The 26,263-nt window shown below is 42.5% G+C and overlaps 1 protein-coding gene across 4 annotated transcripts in view; it reads left to right on the forward strand.

Moving 5' to 3' along the window:
- The window catches only part of HIC2 (HIC ZBTB transcriptional repressor 2), a 75,779-nt gene that overhangs the window by 45,341 nt on the left and 4,175 nt on the right, over positions 1-26,263 (forward strand). Inside the window, exons 3-4 of one of the 4 annotated variants that reach the window (XM_055706219.1) lie at positions 21,341-21,484; positions 22,914-23,046. The exons of 2 other annotated variants lie outside the window; for them this stretch is intronic. The gene's annotated coding sequence lies outside the window, so the exon portion shown is untranslated. The remainder of the gene's footprint in view (positions 1-21,340; positions 21,485-22,913; positions 23,047-26,263) is intronic. One more of the 4 variants, XM_055706212.1, reaches the window with a different exon arrangement.

A 26,263-nucleotide genomic window follows, 5' to 3' on the forward strand; every position in this document is an offset into this window, starting at 1 on the left:
AGCAGCTGCAAACTGCTGTGCTTTTGTGAAGACTTTGAGGGGGGGAAAACAGCAGGGATTTGAAAGCTGAAAGTTTGACTAGTTTGAACTGGGTAAAAAAGTTGAGAGATCTGTGGCAGCAGTTGCTGGGAGATGAAAAATTTCACCTGTCACCTCAGCAGACTACTTAAGAACACTGTCTGAAGCAAGCCCCCAAAAAGTTCTTGCCGAGAGACTAATTGCCAACTGGGAGGAAACGCTGCCCCTGAAGAATGGACAAACTCTCTGGATGTTTACCCAAGCTGGTAAACCAAACAGAAACCATCAGTATGCTGCTATGTAAATTCATGGTATGCCAGTATCTTACACACTATGCAGTTCTGATTATCACCTCCCAAAGGTAGTAGAGAGCTAGAGCAGGTGCAGAGAAGACCATCAAAGATGGGTCTCAAGTCAGTGGGCATGATTTCTCTCTTTGCCATAGAGATGACTTATTACAGAAAATGCAAATGTTTAATACTATCATGAATGGGGTTGGGAAGGGGAGTAGGGAGTGATTCTTCATGGTTCTGATGTTAACTAAATTGATTCAAAGCAGGCAAAGAGGAGGCACTCTGTCAAGCAACAGTTACCATGTGAAACTCGTTGCCAAAGGGTGTTATGGATAGCAGAAGTCTAAACAGATTGAAAAATCGATGAAAGACAGATAAGTTCTTATTAAAAGTGATGGCCTGGATGCAGCCTCTGGATCAGGTGATCTTAACAACTGCACAGGGTACAAGAAGGGAAAAGACTGCCTGCACTCTATTTTACTGCTTTTCTTTCCCCACCCCTCCTCTTGATGCCTTCTGGGGCAGGGGTGGGGGGGCTTGTTCTGGCTACTCCTGAAGAACAGACCGAGCTAGACCTTTGCTCTTATAAAACAGCTCTTTTCATAGTTCAAAACTAGAAAGGAAACTAGCTACACTGCAGTGCAGGGAACTAGTTTTGCCTTGCAGCCCACGAGTAACTCACTGAAATGAAGAGAATTAGGAGCTGAATGCCTCCTAACAGCTCTAAAATGTGTGTGTTATAAAATGCCTCTGTAGCCTGTTTTCTTCATTAAAATTCTGACTTAACAAAAAACTGAGCTTGTTAATGAAGCTGTGAGTCACTACAGTGTTTCTAGTTACTTTTCTCACTTTCTGTGTTTGGTGCTCCAGTCACCCGGTTTGCCTGATAATGCACCTAATGAGCTGGCTTAGGCATTTGAACTCGGGTAGTAGTGACACCTTGGTCTGAGGATGGCTGCCCTCCGCAGAAAGGACTGGGGAGCACGATAGGGAGGGAAGAAGCAGCAAGTTGGGAAGGAGGCTGAAGAAAGGGGAAGATATTTAAATCTCTTGTATATGCACACAAGCAGTGACATAGTTGTGACTGCTGTGGCACCAGTCAGTTGGTATTTGGGAGGTGAAAAAATCAGTTTTACATATTGCTAGACGATTGTACTGTAATACAGCAGTGCCTCCTGGCAGGGAAAGCAATGTAACGTAAAGCAGTACAGCGTGGAAGAACAGTTGGAGAGCTGTCAGGAGCTGAGTAGCTTGGATTGCTTCCACATGAACCTGGGAGCAAGCAAGCTTGCTGCAGCGTGGCATTCCCCTGCCCTGAGGAGGAGTACGGTCTGCAGCATGAGTGTGAATAATGCACCTTACAAACAACGCAGCTCAGCTCTCTGAAGGAGGGATACAAGAGGCTTTTCTAGGCAAAACAGTAAGAGTGTCTTTCTTCTCTTGGGAAATTTCTTTTCCAGCTCAGAGCCCTTCTGAGTTCATATGCCAGGCAGCCCTGAGGCAAATGAGTTTGCATCTGTCAGCCGTCATTGCCTGGCACAAAGCTGCCAAAGGGGTAGCAAAAGGCTGAAGGCTGGAGCTTTCCTGTGCAGGCTGCAGGAAAGCTGCTGGGTCTGATCTGATGGGGCAAACAAGGGAGTAATGACTTTTTTTTTTTTTGGTAACAGTTTGTATTTCCAGAGGGCTTTGCTGCATGGCATTGGCCTTTATTCCAGTTTTTAGATGTTGGACTTACTTAGCAATCTTACTTGTGGTTTTTAACCCTCCCCCCTCTCTCTGCCCCCAGCATTTTTCTTCCATTCCTCTGCCTCACTCTACATATTGCTACTATAAATTGCTTGGGATGATGGGTCCTGCTTCTTACTTGGAGCCTCTGGATGCTATTAACAAGTAATTGCTGGAAAGGCTTGTTTAAACATCAAACCCCTACATTATTTTTTAAATTGCCCTTTGAGGTGGCTGAAATGCTACTGAAAGATTACTTTAATACTGGACAAGGAGCTTTATTAGGTAAGGGGAATAGTGTTCTCACTAGTATTTCTGAGGTACCAAGTCATCTTCCTTTTAAAGAAGGGATGTGTAGTTTTACTCCCCCTGCTTGCTTCTCCCCTCACACCAGCAAAACTGATGTTTGTAGCAAGGAGCAAAGAGGTTTTATTAGCTTTATCTTTTCAACACATTCAGATTGTTTGGGGTTTTTTTTTTTTCCCAAAACCTGTAAGAATAGAACAATTAATTCTGCATGTTTGCTACCTAGCCACAGCTTGAAATCCATCAATACTAGTAAATTATCCAGGGAGATTCTCTCAACATCCAATACATATATGAGGGTTGGCCAGCATGATATGGGGCCAGGACAGTGTCTAATACACTACTACTCCTGCTGTAATCACATCAGTCAGATTACTGAATGGTTGACCTGCGGTCACGGATGAGCTTGAACAGGATCCTCCACCATTTAGAAACCAGTAGCTACATGTGTGATGCACCTCTCCTGGTTAAGACTGCTGCAAGATTGGCTGAATTGCAACTGGTTTTGCTCTAAATGTAACTGTGGTGTGTTCTGTCGGTGGCAATATGAGTCACCGTTAGCCTAGTAGCAACCATTGGACAATAGTGTGAAATTTATGTTTATTTCACATACTGAAAACTGTTAGGCAGATCTCCTTGCAGGCTGAGTGTCTCCTGACTTTAAGAACAAATGGTTCATTTTGCTTTGACGTTCATGCAGCCGCAGGGATGCAGTAAATGTATTGACTTTTTACTCCTTTCTACTCTTTCATGTAAGTGTACACACATTATTACAAGAAAGATGCATGTGAGCTCATAGCTGTGCCTCATCACTTAATGAAGTGTTTGCTTTAAGGAAACGACATGGGCCTTCTGTGGAAGCTCTAGAAGCAGTAGCTAGTTTGCCCAGGCCTTAGCCCCAGCAGGCAAAAAGGAAAACTTCATTTCAGATTTCCTAAGCTTGACAGGCAGCTAGGTCTGTGCTAGAAATTAAGGTGTGAATTTTATAAATATAAGTGCTACCTTGGGAAGGAATAAACAAATAAGGAACCTACTGCAGAAATGGTTTGAGAAATGTCACAGATTGTGAAGACAAACATGAATTTGGAAGTAGCATGGGAAGGTTTCATGACCTTCTGCATTTTTCACCTAACATTGTGTCTGATCAGGTGAAGGTGTCTTGTTCCTCTGTCATCTTCCTGATAGCAAAAAAAGAAAAAAAACCCCACCCAACTTTATCTTTTTACATGTAGTGTAGCATGTGTATTAAGGTTTGGGCGGGGTGGGGGAATGTGTGTCTGGCCATATTTTGTTTAGTAATTTAAGAGAAATATCCAATCACAGCATCTCAGTATGTATGCCACAGAAAAAGAAGCAAAATGCATATTGTAGGGAATTGCTGTACCTCTTGCTTTCATGGTGTGCGAGCGTTTCTTTTTCCCTGTTGTTGCTTATTCCCATTTGTGTTTTAGCAGTCTTTATGTTAGGATTTTGTGGGATATTGAGCGGAAGTCAAGTGCGCTGTAGATCTAGTGGCTAAAAGCTACTGAATTGAACAATCTTTATAATACCTAAGAAAAAATACTTCCTTGAAATTACAATAGCTGCCTTAAACAATTGTCATACATCTTGGTGAGTTTAGGCCTGTCTGTACTCAGGCGCTGCTTGTCTTCTGCCAAAGGCTGAAGGAAAGACAGAACGCTCAACTGCGTACAGTCTGTCCCTAAGCATGAGGAACAAGAGTTTGTAAGAAAGTACTGGGCTTTTGGCAGATGTACCTGCTTTTGCAGGGAGACCTTCAGGCCTTTTTTGCCAATTAAAAAAAAAAAATTATTTTTGGTTTGTTTAATGCAGTAAAGGATTTCAGTTGAGAAAATAGTGAAAGCTTAAGCAACCTAGGATCCTTGCTTTCCTTTTCTAACCTGGTGAATAAGAACTAGATATAACAGGAGGTAATTATCTGGGAACTCTAGATTTTAAAGGACAAGGCAATGAAAATTCAGTTATAAAGAGAACTGAGCTTTAGCTGATTATTTAATTGTTTGTTTTAAATGTTCAGCGTGTTTGGACTGAAAAGTTTATGAAAAGATAAGAAAACAAAGTCAGAAAATGCTTGATGGATGGTTACTTTCTGAATTTTCAGGCAGTATGATTAAAATGAGAAAAAGAAAATGTCTAATAAAAGTTACAGGGTTTTTACTAAAATAAGAAAAGGAGGAAAAAAAGTCAGCTGAATAAATACCTGTAAAAAAGAATAAATCTTTCAACTAGAGATAGTGCAGCTCTCCAGTTAGCAAAAACTAATACCAAATTGAGAGCAGACTATATTTAGTTGCAAATCAGTATGGCTTAGTAGTTACCAGCCACTGATCATCCTTTATGAAAATAACTAGAGCTCAAATGTAAAACAAGATTAAAATTGGTAGCTTTAAATGACTTTGATTTAAATCCACCCTTCCTCTACTATTGGATGCTATCTGAATAAATAAATAAGTAAAAGCTCATTTAGCTGCTGGCATGGCATTGCCATGGCTTTTCCTGTATTTGCTATGATGTGATACACAGATAAAGGGAACTCCCTCTGTATGTTCATGTACCAAGTCACTAACGTAACACTTGGTCTTTTCCCTCCCCTTCCTCTGTCTCTCATCTCCATTATCCTCCCCCAAAATTTAAATGGGAAATTGAATTGTGAATTTGTCATGTTTTACATACTTCTCAAGGTGTGTGAGCTGACTCTGAAGATGAGTGCACCTGGCCTCCTATTTTCCTGTCTCCTGTATGTTTGATACAAACTACAAGTGTGTCCTAAAGAGTTTTTTCTTATTTTACTCCTGGTCACATATTTTTGTACTGCAACTTCCAAAAATTAAAATTAATTATGACCTTAGAGGCAGACAGTCCAATAGTGAAATAGCTTGCAATTGAACTCTGAAATTCCACTGCTTAAAATTGCGTAAAACTTTCCAATAATTTGTTTATATATTATTTTAAGAAAAAAACACCTGAATTAGGAGTCTGGTTCCAAGTAAAAAAGGATAGCTATCTGGCTAATCATTGCTATGCACTAGATCACTATTTTTATTCTTAATGACAGCAGGATTTTTGCCATTTTCCCCTATAAAACTCCTTCAATTGTATAATGAATGCATTTGATTTAAGGGGACGCTCTCCAGGATTTTATGCCCCAAGACAGACATGTCACAAAATAGCTGGAGGTTAAAGAACCCCAGTTGGATTAAACACTTGCAAGTACTGACAAGAGTAGGAGTCGAGCATTTGTATGGAGACCTGTATGGAGGCTCCTGGACAGCTGTTCTCAACTACTCCTGCTTGAAATCAGCTACTTTGTTTTGTTCTTACCTAGAAATTCAGACTTTCTGAGTCTTCAAAGAAAACGTGTGCACTGCTATCTCCTTGTGGGAACACAGCTCTGTCTGACAGAGAGGTTGCTCATAAGATGGCCTGGTTTTCCCAAAGTCTGAATTTTTTTTTTGTGGAAAAATGAAATGAATAATTGCACTTCTGTACTAAATGTGGGGATTTTCCTTAAATGACTTCTTAAATAATTGCTTCTGCATCAGATGTGTCACTAAGTGTCAAGGTTTCTGGAAGTGCACATCCTGTATATTGCAGTTATAAAATACAGCTGGGCCTCCATTTGTCTGTTGGGAACACAGACCTGCTCTTGTGATTTGGTTTCATGTTGCTCCAGAAGGATGTGACAGTGTACATTCTAAGATCTCATGACAAATGTGTAAAGTTCAGTGCTCTTACCAGGCTGGCTGCTAACTGGCCAGGAAGTCACTAACACTGTGGCTGGCAAAGAGTAAAGAAAACACAAAAGATGCTAAATCTTGGTTATGGGAGAATGAACTGTCATGTAATGGCCTTATTCTGGATTCATCTGAACAGAGATGGCCAGTGAGATAAACAGATGACTGGGATGTGGAGTATGGGAGAATTTCCCTTTGCTTCCCACTTGTGCTGGACGGATGAATTGGGTTCGTTGAATCCACTGTATCACCCAGCCCTTGAGGGATTATAAAGCAGAGGCGGGCTGTAAAAAGACCTACACCACTTCAGAAGAACGTTTAGCTTGGTGCTGCCTTCATCCCTGGTGGCTGCTTGTGATGCCTGGAGCTATTTACCGTAGGGATGAGCAGACAAACCTGATGTATGCTCAAACCTGGAAATATGAATTAATTAACCAGTGGAATAACTTATGGATGTGGTAGTTCCTCATAAATTAGACTTTTCATCAAGACTGGTGCATGCATTCTCACTCGTGTACTCCCTCTCCTAAAAGCTGTTGAAAGAATTGCTTGCTGGAAAATGAAGGCACTTGTGCTATTAAGGAGGAATAAGACATGAGGATCCTACAGGGCCTTGTGGTTCTCCACCTCCGAGCTCGCGCATGCTGGTCAGCAGCTTCTCATATCCCTTGGTGCTCTGGCTCCTTGTTAAGTACTACAATGTGCTTTTCATGAGATAGGTGGCAGGGGGCAGTTCTTCATGCTGAAGAATACTTCTGTATAGTGATGCAGACTATAGCTCTGCCAAGTAGCTCCTCTCTTTATTATCTGTGTCAGTCATGAAGATATGACACAAAAAATGCCATTAATGCATTTGTTGCCCTAAAAAAAAATTCTGTTGGCTCTTTCAGCTGCTTAGGCTAGCAGCTAGTATCCTCCAAGGCTTAGTGAAGAATTAGGTTGAAATTGCCAAGGGGTGTCTCTTCCTGCACTGACTTAAGAGATGTATGAGGCTCGCTCTCCTTTGTCCTTCCTTCATCCTGCACTAGCCATATTTGCCTTGTGCCCTGTCAGCATTTTCTGCTTGGGAATGGCTGAGTGGACTTTGCTGTGTTAGCCGTGCATCTTTTTTTATTTGAGGGAGATCTTCAGAGTGCCTATTTGGCACAAATCAGTTGAGAATTTGCTGGTAATAAGTGCAGAGGAAGGAACAAAAAGAATATGTGGAGCCCCCTGATATGTCATCTTCCTTGTTTTTAGGGCCTTAACCCTTTGACCCTGCTGTTCACTTTCTCTTGGCAGTGCCTTGTTCCTGCTCTTGGTGGAGGTCTTTTGCTTGTCCCTGAACTGGTTCGACCCCCAGAACACAAATGCTCTGAAGCTGCAGTCGCAGGGTCGCTGTCTGTCTCTAGAAAGTAATGTGGCAAGGGGCTCTGCGTGCTATGGAGAGCAGCTCCCCCCGTGCAAGGAGTTACAGGATACCGCTGGGGGTAGCTACAGCTGGTATGCGCTGGTACTAATATAATCCCGCAGGACTGTATCCATGAGACACAAGTGTGACATGTGAGGTATTTAAGGAGACACACCTGTTCTAGGCACAGGCCTGGGTATTGCATGCCTTGGAAATGGAAGGTTTTGGTGGAGCAGGGAAGACTTTAATTTCATCCACAGCAGGGCTTTGCTTTCTTCCTTCTCCCCATTGTCACATTATTTTATAATTCCCTAATATTAAACAATCCTGCAGCCTGTTAGCACTGGACTGTTTCAAAGGCCAGGCTAGTGTTTGCATTTGAACTTTTTTTTACCTTGGTGTGTGATTCCAGAGTGATCAGCAGGAGAGAACAGCTTCTAGGTTGACTGATGGTTTGGGTGTAACTGCTCCCAAGAAAGGGCAGAGAATTTGCAGAATGTCATCTATGTGTGGGGCTGGGTTTTTCAGTCCTTTAGATAATTCAGATTTTATGTTGTGTTTACCTGTGTTTTCATTATAAGGCCTTTGTCTTGCAATTTGGAGTGGTAAATCACCTAAAAGTGATATCATCTTGCAAAATTTTGTACAAAAATATTTTGTCCCTTTGGTTTGAAGTCTGAGTGTCTTTCCTGCTCTCCTTCCAATCTGCCCCCATGCCAAAAATTGTTGTTAAATGGTTACTTTCCATACAGAAGAAAAATCAAGCAAATGCAAAATAAACCTCATGGTTGTACAGTATGAAGAAATTAACTTGCTTAGATTTGTATATTTTTTTTTAGTTAATCTGACACTTGGCAGATGTTTTTTGTTTTGGGTTTTTTTTGCCATTTCAAAGGGGATGTATTAAGATGAAGGAAAAAAAATTGCAGGGTCTGTCATATGACTTGATTCGATCTGTCTTGTCTTTCAATTAGAATGGAAATTTTCTCTCAAACTTCTTTATGTGCCTTTTTTTTTGATGTTAATGTGGAATCTCCTATTTGCCTTGGTCTCACTCCACATGTCCTTTCTTTCCATGGATTCCTGTTCTTCATGAGGTTTTAGTGCTTGTTGGTTTAGGACAGCTTCCAGGACTGGGGCCAAGATTTCTCCTGTACCTGATAGATCATTGTGTGAAAATAGTAGCAACTGGACAGTCTTTTCCTCCCATCTTTATTTTAAACAGAATCTTCCAATAAACATCCAGTATGGCAATTGTTGTTTGTAGAACTAATAATGGCTGGTGGAAATAAGGAAGAGAGGGTGAGAGGCATGTTTTACTCTAGGACCTGGTTAGTTTGGGCAGTTAGGCATCTTGGGGGGGAAGGTGGTTATTATTCCCTTCTATATAGCTCTGAATTCTGAGTGCGGTGGACTGGAATAACCAGACCCTGAGGGGACAACAGATTCTCCTTCGCAGAAATGAAATGGTGTTGGCAGGGAAGCAGATCCTGGGAATGGAGACTCCTCGGCTCCAGCCTCACCTGGCCATGGGGTAGGCTCACTGTGAGCAGGTCACTGACCCTTATGCAAGGGGGTATAAATCTGAATCTTGTAATCCTATCATGAAGGATGGCTGCAGTGTGGCAAGTGGTGGCTCCTCGCCTGCAGAGGTGCTGACCAAAACCCATGGTCCTCTTTAGTCCCTCTATGCTGACATTCACAGCTTGACCAGCCCCAAAGCCTCAAATTGGTTTTTTTCCTTGTGGGCAGACATATTTTTGTACATATGAACGTGAAAATACCTTTGATTATGGTATTAAGAAGCAGAATACCTCATTGTAAGGAAAACATCATCCTCATCTAGTGGTGGTGCCTCCCAGGCTAGCTTTCTATCTACATTTCTACATGACCGTACTTTGCTGCACAGACAGGGCCTAAAGTAGATGTGATCTCACTATTCTCACCAGCTGGTAATGGTGGGCTCTCACACCCCCATGTCTACTGGATTCTCCCAGAGTTAATCAATGTCCAACTAAAAACTGAAGAGATTTATTCTAGGGGATTTTTTGTGGGGGCGGTGGTTGGATTTAGTGAGATTTTTTTGTTCCTTAACTGCACCCTGCAAAATGTCCCGGCTGAGTTGTTTCCAAATACTAGCATCTCTAGGGAAGGGGTTATAAATTGCTAATTTAAAGCTTGCAACAGGATAATTAACTAACCAGTTTGATGTAAATGGCTTAATGGGGCTTTACTAGCCCCTTTGAACTTAAAGTAGCACTAAAAGTAAACTGTAAATACCTTCAAGGAAAGTACTGGCATGTTTGAATGTGGGGGTGCTTGGTTGTAAGAAGCAAGCCTGCTTGACTTGCCAGGAATCTGGTGGCCTGTGTGACAGCAACTGTGTCAAGGAGGCGAGGGGACTAACCAGGCACCCCTTGGGGGAGGCTCTGCAGCTACCCTAGTTCTTCAGGAAGCACATAAACTCTGATATATCAGGCTTTCAAACCTGCCCTGCCTGCTTTGGAAAAATTAAATCACAACCTCAGTTTAAATGCAACTGTAATGAATTTTCTTCATGATTGAAGAAAAGAAAAAAAAAAAAAAAAAAGGAAAAAAAACCAACAAAAAACAACCCTGAGGGGGAGGCAGCCACTAGAGTCCACCCTAATTTTCCTGGAGTTGTATTTGCATTAAGGTCTTTTGGCAAGTCCAGGCAGAAACTTACTACACTTTGTTTCAGAAGACCTCGTTACCCACTGAATCTGCTGAGACAATGTACTACTACAGCCCTGCAGCAGATTCCAGTTTCTGATGTGTTTTGGGGACTTTTGGGGAGAACCTCTAAACCTTCATTCTTGCTGGGCTGCTACAAGATTCCAAGAGAGGGTTGACAACTGTTAAGCTTCTAGAAATCAAGATCATCACAAAATGGAAACATCTTGTGTAGTTAGGCATTGATTTCGCTTCTGACGATGTAAACTAGGGTATCAGAGAAGGTAATTTCAGGCCCAAAGGCAGGAAGGAGTATTCCCTTCTGTCCCTCCCTCTATGGAAGAGAAACTCCTCCTGGTCCGAGTGCTGCTCTGCTCCATCTTTTCACTGCACATGCACCACGCAGGGTCAGCAATAATTTGCAGGAAATTTCTTTTCTTCACTGTTTATCTGTCTCACCACCATCTTTCGCCTCTTGCCAGCAGCCTTTCTGGGTACTAGAGGGTGTTTTGGAGTTTGAAGCACAATCCTCAATTGCTACTGTAACCTCTGACACATGGGATTTGTCTTACAGTCAGCTCTGAGTGTTTCTGGTCCTTGGCTGTACTTCCCTGCCTGCTCTGTTGCACTATCCCAAAGACTATGAGACTAACGCTGAGCCAGACCAGGGCTAATGCAGGAAAAGGGCAAGACCTAACCTTTACAGTGATGGGCTTGGATGGGGTAAAACAGATCATGATGCCTCACCATCAGTAGTGATGGATCTATTTCTCTGTGGTTTGTTTTTCTGTTTTGTTTTTGGTGGTTTGGTGGGGGTTTTTTGTTAGGGGTTGGTTTTTTTTTTTCAGCTGGGAAAATAATGGGATATGATGTACCACTGGCAAGGTTAATGCTGGCTTTAAAAAAAGAGGAACATAAAAGCACTGAAGTGTTGTAGAGGGCAGTGATGTAGGAATGCCACATCTTATTTTAAAAAAAATGTCTGGCAGAGGATTCAGGCCTGCACTCTAATTGTTTAGGTGTCTATGGGCCTATTGTATGCAAATACCAAAATGCTCCACTGTGGCCTTTGGAAGACGAGGTAGTAACATGGCACTTCTCTGCTCCTACATGCTGACTGAAGAAGTTGGCACCATAGCACTACCTGCTTGCTGTGTGTGGGTGGGAGCACAGTGCAGGATTAATTTGGAGTTGATTGTGTTGGCAGGCATCTATCAGCAGAGCTTGCCCAGCTGCCTGTGCTATGCTGTGGCTGTTAATGCTTTACTTCCATGAGCACTAACCTAGATCACATATTTTAAAAAATAAAAAATGCATGTGCTATGAGAGAGAGAAAGAGACCTTGCGAGCAGAACAACTTTGTACACATGCAGTGTAGATGGCTGGAGACTCCCTTCAAGGAATGTCAGAAGACCTTAGCATGCCAGCTTTGATATCTTGGCATCTGACTGTGAAATGCAAATACTCAGTCTCAATACATCATGCCCATATGCTGACATGTATCCAAGGGGAACTTCTATGAATGTTGTTGTTATTCACATATAATTTCAGCTGCCTCTTTGCTTCCCAGCACCACCATACCATGTGTCCAACTGAGTGCAGTGTCTTCCAGGCCTTTTATGCCAAATCTTTTGGATTTGTTTCTCTCATGGGGAGGCAAAATGGCATTAGTGTGCATGTCTTTCTCAGTGGTCTGGACAAGGGGATCAAGTGTATACTCAGTGAGTTTGCAGAGGATGCCAAGCTGGGCAGGAGTGTTGATATACTTGAGGGTAGAAGGCTCTACAGAGAGATCTGGGCAGGCTGGACCGATGGGCTGAGGCCAACTGTATGAGGTCTTACAAGGCTGAGTGCCAGGTCCAGCACTTGGGTCACAACAGCCCCATGCAAAGCTATGGGCTTGGGGAAGAGTGGCTAGAAAACTGCCTGGCGGGAAAGCACCTGGGGGTGCTGGTCAACAGCTGGCTGAACATGAGCCAGCAGTGTGCCCAGGTGGCCAAAAAGGTAAATCAATAGTATCCTGGCTTGTATCAGAAACAGTGTGGCCAGCAGGACTAGGGAAGTGATCATCCCCCTGTACTTGGCACTGGTGAGGCCGCGTCTCAAATCCTGTGGTCAGTTTTGGGCCCCTCGCTGCAAGAGGGACACAGAGGTGCTGGAGCGTGTCCAGAGACGGCCAATGGAGTTGGGGAAGTATCTGGAGCACAGGTCTTATGAGGAGCAGCTGAGGGAACTGGGGTTGTTCAGCCTGGAGAAAAGGAGGCTCAGGGGGGACCTTATCACCTTCTACAGCTGCCTGAAAGGAGGTTGTGGGCAGGTGAGGGTGGGTCTCTTCTCCCAAGTAACAAGTGATAGGACAAGAGAAAATGGCCTCAAGCTGTGCCACTGGATATTAGGAAAAATTTCTTCACTGAAAGGGCTGTCAAGCTCTGGAACAGGCTGCGCAGGGAAGTGGTTGAGTCACCATCCCTGGAGGTATTTAAAAGACATGTACATGTGGCACTTAGGGACGTGGTTTAGTGGTGGACTTGGCAGTGCTGGGCTAACAGCTGGACTGTATCTTAAATGTCTTTTCCAACCTAAATGATTCCACAATTCTATGTGCAGCAGAGGAATAAACCCTGTGTTTGGATGGGGTTGGGTTGTTTTTGAGGCTCTTATCTTTCTAATCCCCGCCCCCCCCCCCCCCCAACAAACCGTTCTGCAGATTTTTAGTTTCTTCATTAAGTCCTTTAAATGATATGATCAATTAAAACCCAAATGAACAAAAAAGCTTTTTCACACTGCCTATGAAGATAGAAGTTAAGGTAAAGAAATGTGGATTGCAATAATCTTCCTTTCTTTCACATGAGAGATGGTCGGAGTTTGGACTCCTTTCTGAAGTCCTAGTGTACTTTATGTATCATCTAATAACCATATTTTTGTCTTTCACTATAAAAGTTTTATACAAATAATAATAAAAAAATACGCATGAAGAAAGTTACCATGACTAAGAATTTCTACTGTGCCGTTCATCCCATTGAAAGACCCAAACTTATCAGTCAGTATTTTGGGCACTTCAGTAAATGTCAGCACAGTTGTTAGTCCTGTCTGAAGCTTTGCGTATCTCTGTGACCCAGTCTCTTCTCAAAGGAAGAAATAGTATTTGCAAGACAGGAAAGCAGAATTTATTTTCTCACCAGCTTTGCTATTTTGTTATGAATAACTCTTTGAAAAAGAAAACCCACAATAATCCCCTTTCCAACACACCTTTTGTTTTGAAACCCTCCAAATCTGACACCCATATTTGATTGATTGGCTCAAGAATAACAGGGAAAATGTGAGCAGTAAACTCTGACCTAACATTCTCTACGGCTACTGCTGGAGAAAGTGCTGTTACGCATAATTTGTTCTTTCCTGACCTTTTCTTTTCTTTTTTTTTTGGTTGTTGCTGTTTAGAAATGCAAAAATATTTATCAGCACTTTTTGCTGGCTATTATAAATAATAGAAAGTTGTGTGAAAATTAGAACATAATGAAGACAAATTTTAGAGTGGTGTCTGCTGCAGGTTTTGGGTGTGTTCACTGATTGCCTCCTACTTAAGAGAGCAGCTGGTAAATCCAAGTCCTCTCCCAACATGTCAAAACCAACTTTTTCAAAGGATGCAGTAGCTGTGCCAAAGCACCTTGCCTGTTTGTAAGCAAATGCATACTATTGGGACTATCTCTGCCTGGGCCAGCATTCTTGCATGCAGCTGACTGTATTAAATCAATTTGATGAATTACTATATAATTTTTAATTTTTCTACAGGCAGGTCCCTGCTATTTCTTGCCTGCACAAGATTAAATGGGCTTTTACGTTACATACCCTGTTAAAAGACTTCAATTGTCTGGAATGAGTCTGTGTGTGCAATGACTGGTCCTGGAAGGGTCTGGGGATTTGGGATTATTGTCAGGCTTCTTACACAGAGATAGCAGAGAAACAAGGTGTGTGAAAGCCATGTTAGCATCCGTGATGGAGGATACATCATGCCTGAATAAGTGGCATAGGTGGCATCCTTCTTGTCCCTTTATAGGAGCTGACTTGTTTTGGATTTTGGGGTGGTTTTCCTGATGTTAAAACATATTCTTTAAGTGAGGTGGCTGCCAAGAAAACATCTGGAGAATAGATTAGATTAACCCTAGATGGACTGACTTGATGGGCCAGAGAAAGCTGGATGGCATCAGGATATCCCTGTGGCTGATGAGGCATATGTCTTCTTAGGTTTGTGAGCCTCAGGATACGTGTGCTTTGGAGCACCTGCACTGTGGCGTAACAATGCTACAACTTATTCAGCCTTTCTCCGTGACAGAACTGTGTGTGGCTGAATAATGTGGGCCAGGGACTGAAAGCAGCTAGGTACTAGATACAGGTGTTGGGAATGCACAATGCCAAGAGAGATGTTTTAATCCAGATATATCCTCACAAAATATACTCTTTTTACATCCTCTGGGAGTCTCTTGATGCTGTTCTATCAGTAGGCTCTGTTAGAAGTTGTAAGGATATAAGAATTTTACTTTTTCCGTCCAGTCTAAGGTGTAGTATCAATGTTTGTTGTGGCTGTTAGCAGTAGTTTGTACATGTATTACTCCTCTGGCCAGATTCAGATCCTATTTATGTAGCTATAAAACTGCTGAATTGTTTCATCTGTGTGACAGAGGTTTCAGTCTCTCTGGCTGTTTTGGTTCTGTTTGGGATTTTTTTGCTTTTTTTGTTTAAACACTTTCCTTGCTGAGAGGGGAGAGCTCTACGGAAAGTGATCCAGGAAGCTTTTAAAATAGTCTTTTAGTGTGTTTTTGGTTTATTTTAACTCTTGCTCAAGCTTTTAAATATGCGAATTGCCTCTGTGAATTCTCATCTGAGTGCCTATGAAACCTGCCAGCCAAGCCTAAATCTTGCAGGAGGTGTGGCCAGCCACATTTGTGTTCTCAGAGCTCTCTGGCACAGATACCTGGTACACCTGTGTCTTCTGCTAGTTCAGTACTGTCACAATATCATGCCTGTTTCTCTGGTACCTCCTGTTTTTCCCAAGGTTATCTTCTATAAATAGAATCTGCTCCAGCTTTTCACTCTCCCACACCTATCTTAAGGAGAATAATTACCAATGAGATGCTTTTAATAATGCTGAAAGAAGGGTGATCCATTCTTCTGTACTCTTTGAGGCTTTTTTCTGACATGAAATAAATGCACAAATTGCTTAGCAATTGACTTTGGTGACAAATGTAAAGTGAGTAGGTTTTGAAATAGTTAAGCTTAAGTATTTAAACACTTGATAAACCATGGGTTATCCAAAGAATAAAATTGGAATTGTCTGCAGAATTCCATGCAAAGGTCTCAATCTGTGTATAAAATCTAGTCATTTTCTTAACTGTTGTTAAACTGGTGGAGGTTACTGTGGTATCTAGTGTTCACCTGTCCAGAAACCAAAACTATGCTCAACCCAGGCCAGCAGAGATGCTTTGGATGATGTAGCTACCTGTTAGCAGTATGTGATACAGCAGCCAGAATACATAAATATCTAGAGCATTCATAAACCAGAAAAACTTCTCTAAAATGAAAAAAAACCCAAAAAACCCAAACCAAAAAAAAACAACTAAATGAAAGCACATAAGGGTTTGAAGTGATGATGCTGACCTTACTGCCCTTTAAAATATGCCTGCAGTAGCCCAAAGCTTAATGTCATATGAACCAAGAGAAATCAAAAAGAAGCTGTCTTTATAGGCTACATGATGAGCTGGTGAGCAACTACTCAGATCGCAGGGTGCTCTGTGTGCAGGACGTACCTACAGACAGAAATGCTGTGTAAAGGAATCTGCTGGCACACTGATACAGTTTAATTTTCCAGCATGTATTTAGTGGAAGGATAAGAATCTACTACAGCTCTTTAACATCACCCTTGTCGTGATCACCTCATGATAAAACATTAATTTCTCCAGTGTAAATAAAAGCATAGCACATTTCCCAAATAATCTCTTAAAGTAAAAACAGACTGGTGCATAAGAGTAAACAAAGTCAGAACAACTGGTCAACCAGAGCTCAGAATGAAATGGGAGCAGTGGTACTTTTTCAGGTTTTGTAGCCACCTCTTTGCTGGACTTTGACAATAATTTATTACCACTAATACTGTACTTTGGGAACTTATACAGTCCTTTATGAAATAAGACATGTTTCCTATTTTAAAGGTCTTATCATCTTGTGGGCTGATAAGGGGTGCAGATCTTCCCTTGGATGTTCATAAATAACATTAGCACTAAGAGTTTTATTAGTGCTGGGTCCTTTCAAGCCTGTGGCTCTTCCTTTTTCTTAACAACACTTCCCTTGTCAAGTGCCAAAATAAGGATTTTTGACACCTTGATCTTCCAGACTGGAACGGTGTGTGCATTCTTCTGTTCTGCTTGTAGTGAAAGAGCAAAATGCAGAGTCCCAGTGCAGTGGCTGTTGCTCTGCACGGGTTTAATCCATCGCGTTTGCTTGCCTCTCCGAGACTACAAATCTGGAGTCTGGGTGATGGCAGCAGAGAGCAAGCTTGGGGTGTGTGTGTGTGTGTGTGTGTGTGTGTGTAAGTGCGCGCGTGTTTTAAATAAACAAACAATGGAACAGCAACTTCAACAAATTGTGAGTGGTGCTAATTTGTTACAGTGCTGTCTTGCCTTCTGGCAGTGTTGATTTAGGAGAAGCTGAGCAGACTAGAATGGATGTGGGGAGCCGCTGGTACTTTTGCTCTGGGGTGGGTATATGGTTCAGTATAAAATGCTTCTAGGGGTCCTATCCTGAGGAGCTTTCAGATTACAGGGTAAAGCATGTGCACAGGCTGCCAATCCTCTTTTCAAAACCAAATCTTGGGCAAAAGTACCTTCCTCTCTGCCTTGCTCTTTCTTCCCCTTCCACTTTTTTAAAAATGGAGAGATGTTTTTGAATCATCACAAGAGCCTATAATTTGTGTGTTTTGAGGACTGCCAGAAAATCCTTAACCCTGACAAGAATAGTGTATAGGGAAGGAAAGGAAGAAGAACCTGTGCTTTGGATTGTAGCAAAGTTTTCAACACTCCCTGACCTTGCTGGGCTGCCTCTGGTGCCTGAGGCTGTAATCCCCAAAGCTGAGAAACTGACAGAGAAGGCTGGCCAAATGCACAGGAGAGATCTGCGGGCCTGGACCACTGTTGGGCTATGCTGCAGGATAAGGATGTCAGGATGGAAGCCTTGCTGGGAAGAGGTGGACTTTGGAATCGTATGTAAAGTGATCTCCTTGCAGCCTGTGAGCTGAGCATAAAGGAAGTGAAGTCTCAAGTGAAGAAGACAGAGGAATAAAACAGTCAAAATGAGAAGTAGTGGTTGATGAGAGGCAGCTGAGGAAACAAAGAATTTTGAAAATGAGTAAACCCTGCTTTCCCCTTAGATTATCTTCAGCTTGGGTAGTTTTAGATGCAATGCAGACAGTTTGCAAAACTTTGAGTCTGTTAGGCCTTCTGCTTTTACAAGCAATAGTGGCTTTCTGGCATCTTCTCATTTGCCAGGCTCAGAGCTGCAGAAACTATTTTTGGTGGTTGCAAAGAACCAAATTAAGGGTTCAGGGTGATCAGTTAAGAATTTGATTTGATTTGATGAGGGACGTTTGGCAGGTAGTACAGTCTTGATACTGCCAGGACCAAACTTCTCTTAAACAGAAGTTTGCTTGAATAAGCTTCACTTCAGTGAAGTCAGAGACAAAGATTTCCCTGAGAATACAGGGCTGAGTGCATGGTCAGTTCTTGGGGGGGGTGGGGGTGGGGGTGGAGAAAATGGTGGATAAAGGGCAAAAGGTGCTGTATTTAAGGCATTGTTTATTTATGTTGAGAGCTGTTGCTGCTGCATCTGTAGGTACAGGTGAGATAAAGGGATGAGATTTGGTCTTGTAGAAGAAAATGAGACAGAAAAATTTGTTTCTGTGCTCACTGGTATCTGGCATGCAGTGAGAGAGATGACACTTTGGTCCAAGGCTGTTACTACCATGTCCTTCCAGCACCCTTCAGCATGGAGCTCAGTATTAACTATTGCAGCAAGCTCATGATATTAGCAGCATTCTGTATGCAGACACTCCTGTGGAGACTGCTGCTCTCTGCAGAAAAGTTTGCTGAGTCCACACAAGAAACAAAAATAAGCAGGCAGATTGGGAGGATCTTTATCAAACCTCTCTCATTTCTCCCAGTTCTCTGAGGCCTTGTTTGCTCTAACAAGTGCTGTAACCAAGGGTCTGAGTCACAGTCGCTGGCAGATTTAACGCTCCCAGCTGCTGGCCTCATCCCTGTCCTGGAGATCCCTCCCTAGATGCAGGGACATTTGAAAGGGCCATGCATTTGCTCCAGTATTGCTGTGTTTCACAACGCAGTTATCAGCTTGTACCTGTGTACTCAGAGCCCTAAAGCAGTGCTGCAACTGGGAGGGTGCTATAAGACAGTCCCAGCTGGAAAAGGATCATGATGTTCCTTTTTCTCTGATGTTCCTTCTCCACCGTGCTGCGTGCTCTCACCCCCTGAGCAATGCTCAGCATGAAGCTGCCACCCTGTGCACCCCCTGCCAACTGTGGCCTACCATACTGAAGGACAGGGCCCAAGCTTTTAGGACCAGAAGCATCTTCTCGTTTGGTGTAACTCATAGGGTTGTTGATCTTGCCTAACACTCTCTAGGATTAGCTGGGAGGTAGCCACAATCCTTTAGTCATGTCCTACATTCTTGCACTGTAAAGGGACAAATCTGTACATCAAGGCGGAAAGGTAGCTGGGAAACAGGAAATTTGTGTACCAAAGGGGCCTTAACTGGTGGATGGGTAGAGGGTGTCCTTCCTCCTGTGTGGGCTGAGCTACTCTGCTGAACATGTGGTATTTTAGTGCAATAACAAGTCATTAGATTAGCATGGGATATCAGAGCTGCCTTTACTACTTGCAATGCAGATACGGTTGGAACTGAGCTTGCTCAGTTGTTGAAGGGCTGCAGAAGAGCCCAACATCAATTGCTGCTCACTGGCTTCTGAGGCTTTATTTGTTCTGTGCCACTACTGTGTTCCTGAGATCAACTGTGCTCTGCAGATATGCAGGAATTTTTAGTGCCTGGCTCTGCTCGACAAGATCTGCAATGTCCGTGCCTCTCTTCTCCTCCCACTAAAAGGTTTAGGTAGTCTTATGCTCCTTCATGTCAGCACTGAAAATAAATGTATAATATAAGAGGGCTCTGTGCTTAGGAATTGGCAGGAAGCTTCATTTCTGACTGCAGTGCGATGTTCTAACAGTAGGAAACACCTTTGTTTTAAGCAGTTCTCTGCTAATCTCTGCCCTAGAGGGGAAATAAAACTATGGAGAACTGCTTCTTGCTTCACAGTAGCAAAATTGCTGTAATCTGGGTGTAAATCTGCATTTGAGCTGCTGTCCAAGAAATACCTTTATAGAGCATTCAGCCTTCCTGAAGCCGAGTGTTGCTGAGTGTTTAGCAGAGCCCTGATGCTGGCAGATGCAGCCAGTAGTATGTTGCTCATATGCAGTCCTAGAGTGTGTGATCTCTTGGAGAGGGGGAAGCTCCAAATCCCTGGGGATCTGGCCCATTACGCTTAAAGCTGCACACTATTTAAATGTGGGTTGGCCTGTTCATGCTGGCAGTGGTCTGTTCAGGCTAGTTCAGCAAATGCTCTTGGCTCAGCATACCCAGGTCAGTAAGCAAACACTTGCTTACATTTCATTTCTTCATTGTATTGACAAGATTTAAAAATCTTCAGTCTATAGCAGTCAAAACAGGGCGATCTGAATACAAAAGACCTATTAGTTCAGTGTGAAAGGGATTTAGTTACAGAACTGTGGGGGTAAGAATGCAGGTGGGAATGATGGGAACACTGTCCTAGGCCTGAGCCCAGCAGATGACCAGGAAGAACGAACTATCTCCTTACATTCAGTGCTCTTTTCATGAAGACCTTTATATTTACTAGGCCAGTGTCCTCCTTTGTGTTCTCCCTCATCCAACTACGTTAATTATTCTAAGTCTTTTTCATTTGGCCTTTTATCTTTTAAGGTTAAAATGATAATATTTTTCTAACTTTTAAAATGTAAGATTTCTATGTCTGGCAGCACAGCTGGAGATATGCAGCCATCAATGCAGCAAAAGCTATGCACAAGTTTCTTCACTTATGAGGGTCTTAAAACCTGGTTGAAATCCCTGTAAGGCTGTAGGTTTAGTCTGTTCTGGGGTGGGGTTTTTTGTGGTGTTTTGGGTGGGTTTTTTTTGTTTGGTTTTGTGGTGTTTTTTTTTTCCACTGAGGCAGCATCACCACTTGTAGAGAAGGTCTTATGCTTAGCATCTACCCTTGTACTATCTTCCTTGATAATCCCGCCGGATCTGATCACACGAACTCTGGAGGAAGGAGGATAGGCACTGCAGAGTGTACCCTAGGTTTGACAAGCTGAGTGCCTTTCCCTGACATTCAAAAGATATTGTTGCTTTTTCCTTCGGGCAGGGAAGGGTGGAATTACAGATCTTAAGTTCTGTGACTCTTGTACTAGCTGCAGTTCACCCTGAATCAACTTGATCTTCAATCTCCAGGAACCTAGATTAAATTATCAGTGAAGCATCATTATAAATAGGAGAGGGTATACAGTATTTTCTTTTCCCATCTTGCACCACAGGTAACAAAAGGCAAAGGGCCCAGCCTTTTTACTTGATGCCGTAACACCTCTAAGAAGAGCTGGATTTCAAAGGCTTGGGAAGGGGGACAGAGGATTAGCATTTAAGTGTTTCTTCTATTGCCTGTGCTGTGTGGGGAATGAGATCATGAAGCTCTGGCGCCAGGCTTTTCTCCTCATAGAGGCATTTCCAAATGGTGATATTTAGTTGCCTGAATTTCTGGGCCGAAGGAAGCTGGTGCAGTCATCCTGGGATCTGCTGTTCTTGGATATGTATGGACTGGTTCGAACCTCAGTGCTGTTGGAGTCCTGAATGGAGGTGGTCAGAGAGAATCATCAAGAAACTTGCAGAGGCCTTCTGCTCTGTTTCCGTCGCAGTTCAGCAGCTCCGGGGAGATGGGTGGAGGGGAGGTTGTTCTAGTAGTTACATATTTAAGGCAGGTGGCCGTTTTAAAATGTACGTTTCAATTTTGATTGCAGTTTTTTAATTGCATTTAACAGCGTCCCTGCTGGTTCTCCATTCTGCATCTGTGCAGCCACGTTCTATTGATGGCCTGTTGTGATTTCAATGGAACATCATGGGATGTACCTGGCACGTCGGGCAGCACTGGATGGAGGTGCCTTTAGCCCAATGTACCTGGCATGGTAAGCGGCAACCAAGTGGTTAATCTGCATTCTACTGCTCATAGTCTCAGCTTGTATAGCAAGGTGTTCCTGCTTTGCTGCAGCCTTGCACTACCTGGAAATCACTTTGCTCTCCTGATGTTAGTGCTTTCAGGCACCCAGGGCCCCTACCCTTTTCACCCATGAAGATTCCCCTTCCCTGGGCAGTTTGCCATGCAGTAGAGAAGGACCTAGCTATGTCAGGCCCTCCTTGTTATTCTAGAACAGGAAGGAGAAGGGATTGGGAAATCATCTCATTCTTTTTCTTCTCTCCTTTTTGGGCCAGGAGCTGGTAAGCAGTTGAGCATGTATTGCCCATGTACCTAATATCCAAACGTTGCCGCACAGAGGTACCGAACAGGTGCTTGTGTCCATAAGCAAAGCTATGCTGTTTCTGCGGGAGTCCTGCAAGAGCTGCTTCAGGGAGCTGGGAGGGCAGTTCTGCCTGGCACTAATTGGAATGTAACAAACTAAACAAGGGCCACTTTAAGTTTGCTGATGTGGTAGCCTCTGCGAAATGATCCTCCATCCACCTCCTTTCCATGTCCACACCTGCAACATCAGCTGCACATCCTGCTCTGTCCTGCATGTTGCTTTCTCTCCCTTCCCCAGCTCTGCAGACCTCTCCCCAAGTAACCTGACATGTTGGTCTTACCTATTTTGAAGTGAGAGATATTCCTGTGAGAAAAACAAGGGCGATGCATCCTGTTTTCTACTTGAGCCCACCTCACAGAGCTTTTACTGCTCCACTGCCAATGATGAAAACGCATGTACTTGCCTCTTCTGAGTTCTGCTGTCTGCCTGCTCACAGGGGCTGGGGCACCACTTGGGCTAAAGCAGTTCCTGCATTCCTCCCTATGCCTCTGCTACTCTGGAATTTGAATACCTTTAAAAGGCACGGGCTAATGACCTGCCAACTGCAGCTCCTGGGGGGAAGGTTAGTGGCCATGAAAGCCCACTTCACTGATGCTTTGGGAAAGTCCTGGAAATAGGTTCTGTTGGGATGCAAGGAGAGGAAGATCAGATGAGCCAGTGAGCAACAGGAAAGCTCTCTTCCCGGTGAGGTTGTCAAGTGCTCTAAAAAAGTTAGTTTATCTGAAACTGAGGGGTGCAGAAGTCATCTGTGTCAGTTTCACCCAGAACCAGTAGCAGCTGGACACAGCATTTTTAATGTCAGAAGTAAATTGGTGGGGAAGAGCAATGTAGGAAACTAAATAATTTTGTCTTGTTCTTCCTTACGCTCACTGCTGCAGTGTCTGCTTGGTGCAGCTCAACTGCTTGGGAAGGTGGAGAAATAAGTAAAGCAGGCCACTATCTTTTCCTAGGTGTATTAAAACATGTTAGGCTAACACTTTAACAGCATCTAATTTGATACATCACATCTAATCTGTTTGTTGGTTTTTATCTGCAGTACTGTTAGTTCACTGTTCAGGTGCTCGGTGTCTAGCCTTCTCATCCATCCACAAATCCTCTACGTGAAATGAGTGATTCCTTAGATCTGTTTTTGATTGATTCTTTGCTTCACTGGTGTTGCTTCTTAAAAGGTAAACAATATTCATATGCTGCAATCTATAACTCAGAGATGAAATCAAATAGCATCTCCTGCCAGAGGTTGCTAAGATAGCACATTTAGTAGAATTCATTCAGCAATTATGTTGATGAAGAGATTTAGTGACATTACAGAACTGATTCTTTTTAGTGAATATGTAGATTTTATACTATTTAAAAGGGGTGAAGGGATTCCTCTTCTCCTGTACTTTGGCAATCTAATTTTCTGTGATATCCAGAGTCTTTGTGGAAATTGAGAAAAAACTTCATTTTTTCTGCTTTGTAGTGAGAGTAGCACAGCTCCTGCAGCAGTCTGTGTGTTCTGCACAATCTTCACAGTGTGCCCCAGGCTGGCACAGCAGCTAACTGTTAGCCAGCTCCTTGGGCAATACTGCTTATGAAGATGCTATTGGCTTTTAGCTTGCAAAGCTTTGTTTGATGTGTGGCATCTGCTTGCAGCATCACTGTATTCTGTGATTTGTGCCCTGTATTTTTCATGTCTTTGCATGCGCTGTGTCTTGGTGTCATGGATATGGTGGAGGTAGCAGAGAGCTTCAGTCTTGCTTCATTCTCTGCTTGCACAGGAATGTTTAAGCAGGTTCACTGCTCTAAAAACTATGTCTTGAATGACTAGGAAGTAACTGAATCTGAAAAAAGACTAATGCTATTTGTCCAAGCCCTTCTGTTATTCTGTTTTAAATGCAAAGGAGTTAAATTTTGCACACCAAATTCAATGATAAAAGACTGTGACCCTATTGAGACATCTACATATTCTTGAGGTCTGGGGTTTGTTGTTGTTTGTGTTTGTTTTTTTTTTAATTAGAAATGCATCTGAGCCTTTTCTGAGCCAGGGCTCCTCTGAACTGGGAATATGTTTCTTCTCTTTTTGCAGAAAACAGAAAATGAAGGGTTCTTACAAATTATACTGAGATACAAGAAATATAAACCACTGTGATTTTTCAGAGCTTTTGGGGGCTTTTGTTGTTGTTATTGCTGCTCATGATGCTATCCAAATGTTTAGGGTTTGTTAGAGCCAGCCTCTGCAAACTAAAGGATAGCAAAGCCTTGTAAGGCAGCATCTACCATTTGTTTGGGAAGATGTGCTAACTTTTATACTGGACTTAATCTCATAGTTCGTCTTTGGTCCCATGCTTTCAGCTAGAAATGAGATCTTAGGAATGTTATAGATTAAGGAATAATGCCTGCTTCTCTTTTGCTAACAAGATTTCCAACACTCCCCTCTTCCCTCACCTCTGAAATGCATCACTGCTAAAGAAGGGTTTGTAACTGGTCAGCTCTGGATAATACCTGCAATGGATTTATTTTTGTTCAGGACTGCACAAGATAAACAAACCAGGTTGATGCTATAAAGCTTTTGTCAACAAAGGTACGTCAGTCAAAGGTGTGTTCTCTGACCCATGGTGCTGTCCTGGTAAAAGCCCTCTGTGGGCAGTTCTGGCAGAATTTTAAACATGGGGCTCTAAACCTGGCTGAAAGTTTTGCTGCCTACATTTTGTTGGGGTTGCTAAATCCATGTTAAGACTTCAGCTAACAAATTCAAATTTGATAGGCAGCGTTATAGTGCTTAAACCTGACCACTGCTTTTAAATTCTACTAAAGGTAATAACCTACACCTCATACTTAAATCCTATTGAATGTGAATACTTCTGTAAAATTTGACATATGAGATAAATAGAGGTAATTCAAATAACTTGTACTATGCTAATTTTTATGCTGCAGAACATACTGAGGTTTTAATAACAACATTATCTTCCTCATGAATGCCAGTAAAAAGCAAAACTATAATTCTACCTCTGTTTCCAGGGCTTTCCCTGCAGGCTCATTACCTGGTTTCAATATCACTTAAGGTAGAAAGAAGAAAAAAAAAAAAAGTAAAAACAAAACAAAAAAGTAAAAATCTAAAAATATTTCCTATTGATAGCTGCTGCAAACCTTGACTCTTTGCAAAGGCTTAGACAAACACATATACAGAGATTTCTAGACCTCTGCCTCAAGTGCCACATGAATGGGAAATAAGCTTGCTTTTACTTTAGTAACATACTTTTTTAGTCTGTTTAGGCAAAAAAAATATTGGCTGTGCTGTTTCCTTTCCTTTCCCATATTTGTCCTTTATGGAACACTTAAAAACATATCCAGAGATTTTGCAGGTTATGCATGGAAAAGCACCATTATGTTTGTAGTGAAAATAGTGTAGTAGTAGTCTGCTTCTTGCTATTCTTGAGCAGGATGTATTATATATATAGATGCTGTGTTATGTTGCAAGCCATGTTTTTGTCCTCTCCTATCAATATATCTCGGTGACCCAGAAGTAAGTGCTTTTACTGGCCTGGCTAGATAAAAGTGGGTATTTGGTGCCTCTGTGCTGTTGCTTCTTCCTCTTAATCAGCAATTCTGGAAGCAAGCCACTAGAACCAGACACATTGCCTGTGTGCTGCAACTCTGATGTAACTAATTACAGCAAAACTTGTTTTTAAAGTGCTCAACACTGTTCAGTGGTGGTAATCCCTGTCTCTTACCATGTTTTTGTGATGCTGAAGGGTGAGTTTCTATGACAGAAAGACTATAGATCGAGAAGAAATAACTGGCTAGCACCATGGCAAACCTGTATTCCCTCCTTCTGGTTGCCACCCTTTCTAAAGCCAGTCACCTCTGGGAACAATACTCATGTGCACAAAGGCACAGTGGTGAAACCACTGTCATCTTGGGTTCCCATCCATTGCTGAAACAATACAGAACAGAAAAATCAGAGCAGCCATTTTAGCTGTGGGTCAAGGTGACGAGCCACTGAGATCTGTGTGGATGCTTAATTAGGTGTTGGAGCACTGAATGGGGGTCACAAAATTCTACCAAATGCATAACAAAGTACCATGCTGACTAGCTAACCAAGTGAAGAAATGTGTCCTGTAGAAGAAGGGAGGCACTTGCCTGGCAGATCTGTTGGTAGAAGTATTATGTATGAGGCTAGTCAGGCAGCAAAATTGCAAGAAAAATTGCATTCATTTGCTTCTTGATAGCTTTTTTCATAAAGCAAAATCTTTTTGTTGCGCAGAAATGGATGATGTAAGTTCACTACCTTTCTGCCAAATTTAATCTATTTATCACCAATTAGTGAGAATCAGGTCTGAGGGAGGCTATTTTTAATATTGACAGTATCACTCCTTATTTCTTTTTCTTGTGTACACATACTTGACA

This window comes from Falco cherrug, chromosome 1 (assembly GCF_023634085.1).
Source record: "Falco cherrug isolate bFalChe1 chromosome 1, bFalChe1.pri, whole genome shotgun sequence".
Classification (NCBI taxonomy): Eukaryota; Metazoa; Chordata; class Aves; order Falconiformes; family Falconidae; genus Falco; species Falco cherrug.